General features: G+C 35.4%; 1 pseudogene; it reads left to right on the forward strand.

Moving 5' to 3' along the window:
* The first annotated feature begins 9,805 nt into the window (after positions 1 to 9,805).
* LOC120526798 lies at positions 9,806 to 10,679 on the forward strand (annotated as a pseudogene).
* Positions 10,680 to 10,888: the final 209 nt, after the last annotated feature.

A 10,888-nucleotide genomic window follows, 5' to 3' on the forward strand; every position in this document is an offset into this window, starting at 1 on the left:
GAATGGATGCAAATAAATTTTGTATAAATTCCTTATCATCAACATTAGGTGCATAAACATTTATCAAAATCATTTTACAGTTAGATAAGTCTCCCATGACCATCACATATCTCCCTTCAGGATCCAATACTACATCTGATGCTACAAATGGTACTGTTCTATGTATGAGAATTCCCACCCCTCTAGTTTTCTTTGTAAAACTAGAATGGAACATTTGGCCAGTCCAGTCTTTTGCAGCGGAACTGATCCTTACTTAGTAAGTGGGTTTCCTGTAAAAATACTATTTTAGCATTTAGACCTGTTAGGTGAGAAAGTACTTTCTTTCTCTTTAATTCGTGATTCAGGCCTTTAACATTCCAGCTTACGAGTTAACTGTCCCATCATGGAGACACTGATTCTGAGTTTTTGGTGTCATATTATAGTCTTAACTGGAAGTGAAATAGTTTAGGTCTTAATTTCCTATTCCCCCAAGAGTTGTTGCCATGCAGCTTATTATTACGTTGATAGTTATAATTATAAAGATTGAGATGATAGATTAGATATAGATCAAGCCTGCTCTCTTTCTCTTCCCCTTAACCCCCACCCTCCCTTTTTGCCTCCCCAGGTGAGGCTAAAACCCACTTCATGCAGTCCCAGTCCTCTGACATACCCAGAGACAGAGCACGTCCAAAGCACATCAAGCCCCCATGCAGTGGCGCTTTAAGGTTAAAAGATAGAGATATCTGTTACCAATATAGTCTTTAAAAGAGGAAAAAAAAAAAAAGGAAAAGAATTTTGCACTTAATATATATACATATATATATACATACACATATACATATATATATATATATATATATATATACATACATACATACATATAATCTTCATCAATTTTAGTGCATTAAGATGATATCCCCAGATAATAAACCCAGGTGATGGTGTTAAAGATGTGTCCAAAACAAGCATAACAAGTCTTAATGCAGTAATAGCAATAACAGCAAACCAAGGGTATGATATTGAACAGTCTCATTTAGGGTACACATGAAATAATTAGAAAAGAAAAAAAAAGAGGAGGAAAACGTAATTAAGCACAATAAAACACAAACATTTAGCCCTAGTAATACTAAGTAATGATAAGTAATAAGTAAGTAATAATAATATAAGAATATGAGAATATATGCTGATAAAAACCCGTATTTTAAAACAAATAGATCAGACAGTAGATTATTAATCCTAGCTTTATCATTTACCGCCATGACTCACAATTATGTATCAGAATAGTCCGGATCAGCTTTCTTAACTCATTTTCTGCCTCCTCCTTGCTAGCGAAAACATAGAAATGCCCTGCCATTCCACTTTCAGTTTTGCGGATACAGGAGGCCGTATTTGACATTGGCTTGCCGTAGCGCTGTTTAATATTATAGAAGGCGGCGTTTGATAGCTGTTGCTGGAGAGAAGTCAGGGAAGACGAATTTGGCAATCTTCATATATAATATCTTCCTTTTTTTCCTGAGGAGTTCCATCACCTCTAACTTAAATGATAATCGTTCAAAACGGACTATAAAAGATCTTGGTCGGGTCTGACGGTGTTTGATCAGCGACGCGTAAGCCGCTGCTATCTCAGATTCTGCTTTAAAGTCGCCCCCGATTATTTTAGAAAAAAGTTCAGTTGCGAATTTCACCGGGTTTAAACTTTCTCGATTCTCCGGCAAGCCTTCAATTCTGACATTATACCTTCTATTCCCATCTTCTAAAGCAGCCAGTCTGTCTCCAAGTTTTTCTCCGAGTTTTTACATTCAACTGACATTTACTGCTCTTTCCTCGGCACTGGCAGCTAGATGTTCGGCTATTTCGATCCGATTCGTAAATGTCTCACTAAGATGCTCCAATCGATCAGCAAGCGTGCTCAGTTTAGCGAGTTTTTCTCAATGCGCTCTTCAATTTTACCCAGCACCTGTCGAAGTTCAAGCTGTACCTCTTGACGAAGCCTTTCATTTGCCTGTTGGATTTCCTGTCGCAGACATTCATTGGCCTGTTTCATCTCCTGTTTCAGTCTCTCATGTGCCTTTGCCGTTGCTTTCTCATTAGCCTTCTCGCTTTTCTTTATATCTTGCCTGAGGTCAGCGAGCAACACTTTCAGTTCAGATAGCTCAAATGTGCCTTCTTGTACCGTAGATGAAGCAGCAGACTCTGCTGAAGCGGTGTCCCGCTGCTCCAGTCGCGTGATTGCGTAACTGAAGCCGCGGACCTCCCGGCCTTTTCCAGTTTCAGGTAATCCTCTCCAATCGGCGAGCTATCCACATCTGCACTCACGATCGCACCTTCGCTCCCCTTTTCGCTCTCAGCAGGCGACGATGTAGCGGACCGTGGTCCCGAGGAGTCTGTACTTTCGCCCATCTGATCCAGGTCTGTCTCTGAGAGGCCGTATCTCGAACTAGGGCTTGCTGATCGCAGCTTGGATGTAGCTTTAGTCTTGATTCTTTCGGACCCCCTTCTTGTTGGCCATGTTTATATGTGTTTACATATACTGTAGCGGTCCCTCTCGGGTTGAATAAATACAGGATATCTCAGAATAATAAGCAAATAATATGAAAAATAGCACCACTGCTAGCGGAGCTCCACTTCAGACGTCCATCTCTCGCATCGGACGAGACCAAACACTCCGGGCACATCTAACCGGGAGGAGGCCCCGGGGAAGACCCAGGACATGCTGGAGGGGCTATGTCTCTCGGCTGGCCTGGGAACGCCTCGAAATTGGCCTGTAGAAGTGGCCAGGGAGAGGGAAGTCTGGGCATCTCTGCTAAAGCTGCTGCCCCCATGACCCGATCTCGGATAAGCGGAAGAGGATGGATGGATGGATGGATGGATGGATGAGGTTTATAGGATGAATGGGCTTGTAGTGCATGCTAAATGGCCTGTTTCTTCACAGTTTTTGTAATATTCTAAAAATAGTTGCAAAGAGAAAGGTCACACATTGCAATGATATGTCATCATCTTTAAACATGAAAGCTTCTCACCAATGAAACACTAATATTACTATTATTAGTATAAGCTACAAATAAACTTATACAAAATATTTATCAACTTATTTACAAGATTTCACATCACAACACTGGAGAACCCAAAGTATCAGCATTATCCACTGAAAGCCTCAGCAAGGTCAAGTTATCTAAAAAGGAATTGATTTCTGACAGGGAAATCTTATAAGTTTTCAGTAAACAATCTCAGGTAAAATTCAAGAAAGCAGTTATTTATATCTAGGAATAGTTAAGAGAGGATTCCTGGTTTATTTTAAACGGATGAAATAGTCACAGAAGTACAGTAGTTATTTGAGAATGAGCTCCTGATACAAAAAAACTTGTGCTCCAGATTTGCCACACAAGGGCAAGCTTCCTCCAAAGATGAGAGGCAAGATTCAAGTTCAGGGATATTTTGCCTGTGTACATGAGTTAGATTACCAGCCATTCTGACAGAAATAGTGAATGAAATCTTTACAGCCATGCACACATATGCAGGGTCATCAATGCAGCCTAATTAAATTTAATGAAATCTTCAAGCTTATGCACTAGGTAAGTTTACATAATTCTCTATTATGTAGATACAGGGATCTTCCCAGACTATCTTAAGACTGCTGTAGTTAAACCCCTGCTCAAGAAAAATAATCTTGACTCCTCTGCTTTTGAAAATTTTAGACCTATTTCTAATCTGCCTTTCTTAAGTAAAATCCGAGAGAAGGCAGTCATTATGCAGCTGAATGACCACCTCAATAAACATGCTATTCTTGATAAGTTTCAGTCGAGTTTCAGAACAAATCACAGTACAGAAACTGTACTCGTTAAAGTAGTAAATGACTTGCAGGTAAATGCAGACAGAGGCCATTTATCTGTTCTCATCCTCTTTGATCTGAGTGCCACATTTGATACCATTGATAACAATATTCTTATAAATCACCTTATTCAATGGGTGGGCCTCTCTGGCAGTGTCTTAAATTGGTTTGAGTCTTACCTGCCAGGTAGAAAAGTCTTTGTCAGTTGTGGTAATTTTACTTCAAAGACATAATCTATATGGTGTTCCACAAGGCTCTATCCTGGGTCCTCTGCTCTTTTTCAATTTAGGTCAGATTAGGGAAATCGGGCACAACTGTTTTTATCAATAGCGCCTGATGACCCCGACTCTCTTGATTCACTGACACAATGTCTTACTTGTATTTCTGAATGGATGAGTAGTAATTTTCTCAAACTAAATAAGGAGAAAACAGAAATTGTAGTGATTGGCAAAAATGGATATAATGAGGATATTAGAAATAAACTTGATCCATTAGGATTAAAAATCAAAACGGATGTAAAAAATTTAGGGGTAACTATTGACTCTGACCTGAATTTTAAATCACATATTAGATTACTAGGACAGCATTTTTTACTTAAGAAATATAGCAAAAGTTAGACTTCTTATAACATTGCAAGATGCTGAGAAATTAGTTCACACTTTTGTTTTCAGTTGGCTAGATTACTGTAATGCACTCCTCTCAGGACTACCAAAAAAGACATCAGTCAATTGCAACTAGTGCAGAATGCAGCTACTAGAATCTTAACTAGGAAAAGAAAATCTCTCCAGTTTTAATGTCACTACATTGTTTACCTGTGTCATTTAGAATTGACTTTAAAATACTGCTTATGGTTTACAAAGTCTTAAATAATCTCACTACATCCTATATTTCAGAATGTCTTTCACCTTACACTCCAAATCGTAACCTTAGATCTTCAAATAAGTATCTGCTTATTATTCCAAGAGCTAAACTTAAAAGAAGTTAAAATCTGGAACAGCTTGCCAATAGAAATTCGCCAGGCTAGTACAGTAGAGCACTTTAAACTGCTAAAAATTCTTTACGTTAACATGGCTTTCTCATAACTTCATTTTAGTTTAATCCTGATGCTCTGTATTTTCATTTATCATTTATGATGGCTCTGAAATCTGTACTAATCCCTACTTTTTCTGCTGGTTTTTTTCTGGTTTTCTGTGGTGCCGATCTTTCCCACCACCCGATCAAAAAACCATGATGTCCCTACATTGATGGATTAAAGGCCAGAAGTCCACATGACTGTCATCATCAAGTTCTTCCATGTGAATCCTCAATACAATGAGGACTGCTTGAGGTCATTTATGTTAGGTAGAATGCCTAGAGTGGGCTGGGCAGTTTCGTTGCCTCTGAACCCCTGCAGATTTTATTTTGCTTCTCCAGCCATCGGGAGTTATTTTTGTTTTTTCTGTCCTCCCAGGCCATTGGACCTTACTTTTATTCTATGTTAATTAGTTTTGCTTAATTTTATTTTCTTATATATTTTGTCTTTTTTTCTCTTTCCTCAACCTGTAAAGCACTTTGAGCTACATCATTTGTATGAAAATGTGCTATATAAATAAATATTGTGGTTGATGTTATGCACATAACAATACAATATAACATGTATATAACATAGATAGCTCTAATTCCAAGTATACACTGTAAACAATATATGGGGATCAGAACTAATTTATAGAGGAATGACAAGAGTAAAGGTGAAAGTTCGTTAAGTACTCACAGCTTTGTATGTCTTTCTACTAAGTACAAACATAAGTCATAAATGGTTTCTTGTAAATAAAGAATAATAATGTAAAAAGCATGATAATACTGTGTACATCATTCCTGTGTAGAAGATAATCTTTTAAAATAAAATGTAAACAAAAAGCCATAAACTATTGCATTTGTACAATGCTTTCATGGGTGCATTTCTTAAAACTCTTCTTTTAAATAATATATTGGCTAAAAGTACTCAATGATAGCATGACTGAGAGAGGATGTACTAACTGGGTACGGTTTTGCAGGCTTCCTTCCGGGTTTCAGTGCATGTAATAGGCTACACTTAGGAGTGCTTGATAATTGGAGGAAGTTGGCTGAGGCTTCAATCTGGATTGGAAGAAGAGATCCTGAGGACATATAAGAAGGTGAAGATGTACAGCAGTGGTTATCTTAATTGTGACACAGTGGAGACATTTGGAGGGTACTCTGTCATTAGTTAAGAGTGCACCATGAAACTCCTGTGCAGCCCGAACAAGGATAGCAGGGGGTGCACTTACTCGTATTTATCGCATAGATTATAGTTTCTAAAATACTGGTTCATGGATTGCTGCCTTTTGAGTCATGCCTTACCATTGCAGTTAATGGGACAGGGATACGTATAGTTTGTAAAGTGTCTCGCAAAGGGATGTTTAAGCAATCAAGTTTATTTAATCAATTACTGTATAATATCACTCTTAAGGCAATACTGGAAGGAATAGAGAGATGTGCTTGCTAGGCAATAATCTGTAGACTTCTCAACTGTTTTTATAATCATGCAACTCTTTAAAAGATTATCAAAATCTGGATTAGGATTTTCATCAAAGTATACTGGCTCATCATATTTTCGAACAGGAAGTCTGTATATGCCAGGTAATAGTTTTCCTGAATGGAAATGTGTCTTTTCCATATAATTAATATGATGCACATGCTTTGCAAGGAATTCCTATTTAATGATGCCTGGTTTGTTGTAATAACAATTCCAAGTAGCTATTAAGTACATACACTCTGTTGCTTGGCAAATAATGATTGATTCAGTGGACATAAAAATGCTGAGATTTTTTTTGTTATTTTTTAATTTACTCGAGTGCATCATGACAGTATTCAGTTTAGGCAGTAAAATATTTTAATATGGCACAGAAATGTCTACATATTGGCTGCCTATCCAAATATGATTTCAGGTGCCCAAAGAATTCTTGAATAAAACAATAAAAACAAGATATTTTAGGAAACCTATGTACCGGCAGGTGGTAACAAATTTCAAAGAATATTTGAATCCATTGGTAAGTATCTGTGTGCAGAAATTAATGTTACAGTCAATAAAATCAAAAGCAAATACCAAGAAAAAGCAGAAGGATGTTATATAATTTTAGGAGTCTTTCCACATACTTCACTACATAAAACACTGCATGTACTGAACACGAGTATAAAATGTTATGCATTAATGTTTTGTTCTTTTTTTTTTGACTAATATACTTTGAAGATGAATACCTTTCAAACATCATGTTATATAAACAATGAACAGTTTTGATGGAAATTACCATGTTAGGACTGAAATTTAAGTGCAGGGAGTAAAGGGGGTTTGGGTAGCCATGCCAGAATCTCCTTTATTTAAAAATAAGTAATGCTAATTTTAGACTTTATCATTTTTTATCCAGAGCAAAGTGAATTATCAAACATTGGATTAACAAACATATTTAGAATCAAAAATTATTTAGATTTACTACTAAGTATGTAAATATTGCAAGGCTTTGAAGTTTAAATCAGAGAATTGCAAAAACGGGGTTTACCTCACATGTATTTATTGGTTACTTTGCAAAAAAAATTATTAACTGCTGATGATGTAGATCGTTTTGTCTGTGCTGAAATTCCAGAGAAACCTATCCTGAATTATGGTACAAAGTAATTAAACACATGTCTCACTGACCTCATTTAAAGGATTCAGCATATTGGGACTCCAAAGATTCCAAATATTGTTTTTACAGAAGTTCTGAAATAAAAGTGAAACTAACAAAATAGCAACAATTCTAAGAAAAAAAATCTTAAAAGTGTGTATCCGGAAAACCAAACATGAGGGTTGGCGAGCGAAGTGAGCAGGGGGCAAAGCCTCCTAGTTTTGTTAAAAACATTTAACCAGTGTAATCAAAATAAACAGGCTTTATCTGCATTTTCAACAATTTTACTACTTTATTCGGTCTTTTACCCATATGGACTGCATATTTTTCACTACAATCTCAGGCTTTGTTATTAGTCTCTTGCCAACTGCCTATTTAACCAGGTTTTATGTTTACCTCTCAGACATATTTTTCCAAATTTTAAAGCAGTGGTTTCAAAATATGGGTAACTCTTTAGTTTAGATACTGGAAAAATGCATCTTTTATTCATATACTGTTATGTAAAAAGACTTTAACAAAGTCTTCTTTAGGTCTTAATAACACTTTCAAAGGATCAGGGTTATTCACCTTTGTATACTGTGACATTTTAAGAGGCTTAAATATGCTGGTAAAATGAATTGTGAATATGAGGAATTCAAATGTCTTAAGAGTGAAGTATGGAATATCAAAAAAAATGTGTCTCACTTAAATCACAACTGACATTTGCAAAGTGAGGTATCATTTTAGGAAGCCACATTGCAGAGATATATAACCACATTACTGATTTTAGTGTCATTAAGACCAAAGGAAGCCATTAAGGTCCTGGTACATAATAGTATATGATTAACAGATGCTGTGTTGCAGCACCTAAACTGAAGTGTTACCTAACTATTTTATGTAAAATAACAGAATATCTTACAGTATACTGTAAGTGTATTCTGTCTTTTTAAAAAATGTACCTATACATAAAGCTCAAAATGTAATTCTCTTGCATTCACAGTGAGTACCAAATAACCTAAACTGCTGTGTGTGCACTTTAACCTCATTATACTACAGAGATTGTTTCATTATCTGACACCTTCTGGTTGCTTTGACAAATTCACCTGAAAACAGACCATCCTTTCTATGGGTGTATCTGAAAATTAATTATGCATATCTGGATTCCTTTTAAAAAGCACAGGTTGGCAGAGGTTGACAGAAGTTTCTTAAGAAAGCTCAGGCTGTTCGCTGAAAGAAAGGTGCGTCACTTACTTAAATGTGGATTCTGGTAATATTTTAATGCTCTTAAGCAGGTTTTATTAATTTTTTGAAATATATTAATCAGTCAGATAAAAAGAAACCCAATATATATAAGGAGGAAAATAAATTGTGGATCTCGTGTAAAAGTAAACATAAAGCCTAAATACACTGATTGTGATTTTATATCATGAAACGGAACAAATTTGCAACAATGAACAAAAAATGCTAAGTCAGATACACCTTTACAGTGTAGACAGGGAAAGGCTGACATCTGCTGTAAGCTGTACTGTAGTTGCATTGTTGAGAAAGATGTTTTAAGAAATTACTTTTAATACAGTACTGTTTGTTAAGGTAACTGTATATTAAAGACACTGTTTATTTAAGAGGGACTGAAGTCTTCATCACAACTTGTGTTTTCTTACCTGCTTGTTAACAGTTAAAAAATTTTGGAACTAATGCTAAAATTATTCATTGATATCTGAGAAATTTGTCCTGTTTAGGTAAAGTGCACCAAAAGTGGATGTTATTTTCTGCAAGCATGACATATGCCATATTTTTGCATTGTTACTTAATGATCTTAATGAAAAACTGTGAATTGGCATGGAACTTGCATAGATCATTCTGCTGTTTAAGGTTTTATAACTGCATAGGTATATTCATTTATAGAATCTACATATATTTTGTTTTTAATCTTTACTATGAAGAAAACATTCTAGTTATGAATGACTAAATAGAAAAAAACTATGAATGACTATACAAAGAATAATATTTACAAATAAAAAGTGTAATGATTCATATCCAGTCTAATTTGAAAAGCACCAATATTATGGATATTACACTATTATATGAATACATTAAAACAATAATTATTGCTTTCAATATGTTTTCATTCTGTATTAGACCAAAGGGACTTTGTAACAAAATTAACACTACATTAAGCTATTCTTTTCATTTTTCTTATTTCTTGCAGGGATTTCACCCTTGAAAAACTCCTACTAAGAAAATGAACATAACTTACACAGACCCAGAGGAGCATTGCTTTGATAATATATTTTGTTACAGGATACCTCGTACAGTAACTTCTAGAACAATCTTATATTCTCTTTTTTTTATTATTGTTATGGTAACCATTGGTGGAAATCTTTTTGTAGTCATTTCTATTTCTCATTTTAAACAGCTCCATTCTCCAAATAATCTACTTGTCCTTTCATTAGCAACTGCAGACCTTTTGCTAGGCGCTTTTGTTCTTCCCTTCAGCTTTGTGAGGTCTGTTGAAAGTTGCTGGTATCTGGGAACTGCATTCTGTAAGATACATACTATTGTAGATGTTACACTCTGTACAGTTTCCATCTTTCATTTGGGATTTATTGCAGTTGATCGCTATTATGCAGTATGTGACCCACTGTGCTATTCCACAAAAATAACCATAAAAGTGGCCTCCTTATTTGTTTTGATTGGCTGGGTAATACCGTTTTTATACAGTTTTAGCTTAATTTTTTGACTCCTACAATAAAGGTCATGAAGATATACATGCTCAGATGTCATGTAATGGAGATAAATGCTTACTTTTGTATAATGAACTTTGGTCATTAATAAACCTCTGTACGTTTGTAATACCCTGCTTTGTAATGATAGGTATATATGGTCAGATTTTTAAAGTAGCAAGCAGGCAAGCCAACATGATACAGAGTATGGAAAGCAAAGCACAATCTACTGATGAAAATAAAAACAAAATTTCACACAGCAGAGAACGGAAAGCAGCAAAAACACTAGGTATAGTAATGGGTGTATTTGTTTGTTGCTGGCTACCATATTTTATTGTGAGTTTAATTAATGTTTATATTAATTTTACAATATCTGAAATAGTGATTGATGTGGTCATTTGGCTAGGTTATTTGAATTCTGGTTTTAACCCACTCATCTATGCTTTTTTCTACCCGTGGTTTAGAAAAGCTTTGAAACTAATGCTTACATGTAAAATATTTAGTTCAAGTTCTTCAAATATAAAACTATATACTGAATAAAATCAAATTACATGTATTTATATTTTTCAGCTTCTTGCCTGCTAATTTACTCAAACATACTAATGGGAAAGCAGGCTGACCATATGAATGAATGTGTGTGTGTGTGTGTGTGTGTGTGCTTATTGTGTGGAGTTTGATTTACTACATTTATAGACAGTATGGTTTTCTGTTTTTGTTGA

The sequence above is a fragment of the Polypterus senegalus genome, chromosome 3 (genome assembly GCF_016835505.1).
Source record: "Polypterus senegalus isolate Bchr_013 chromosome 3, ASM1683550v1, whole genome shotgun sequence".
Classification (NCBI taxonomy): Eukaryota; Metazoa; Chordata; class Cladistia; order Polypteriformes; family Polypteridae; genus Polypterus; species Polypterus senegalus.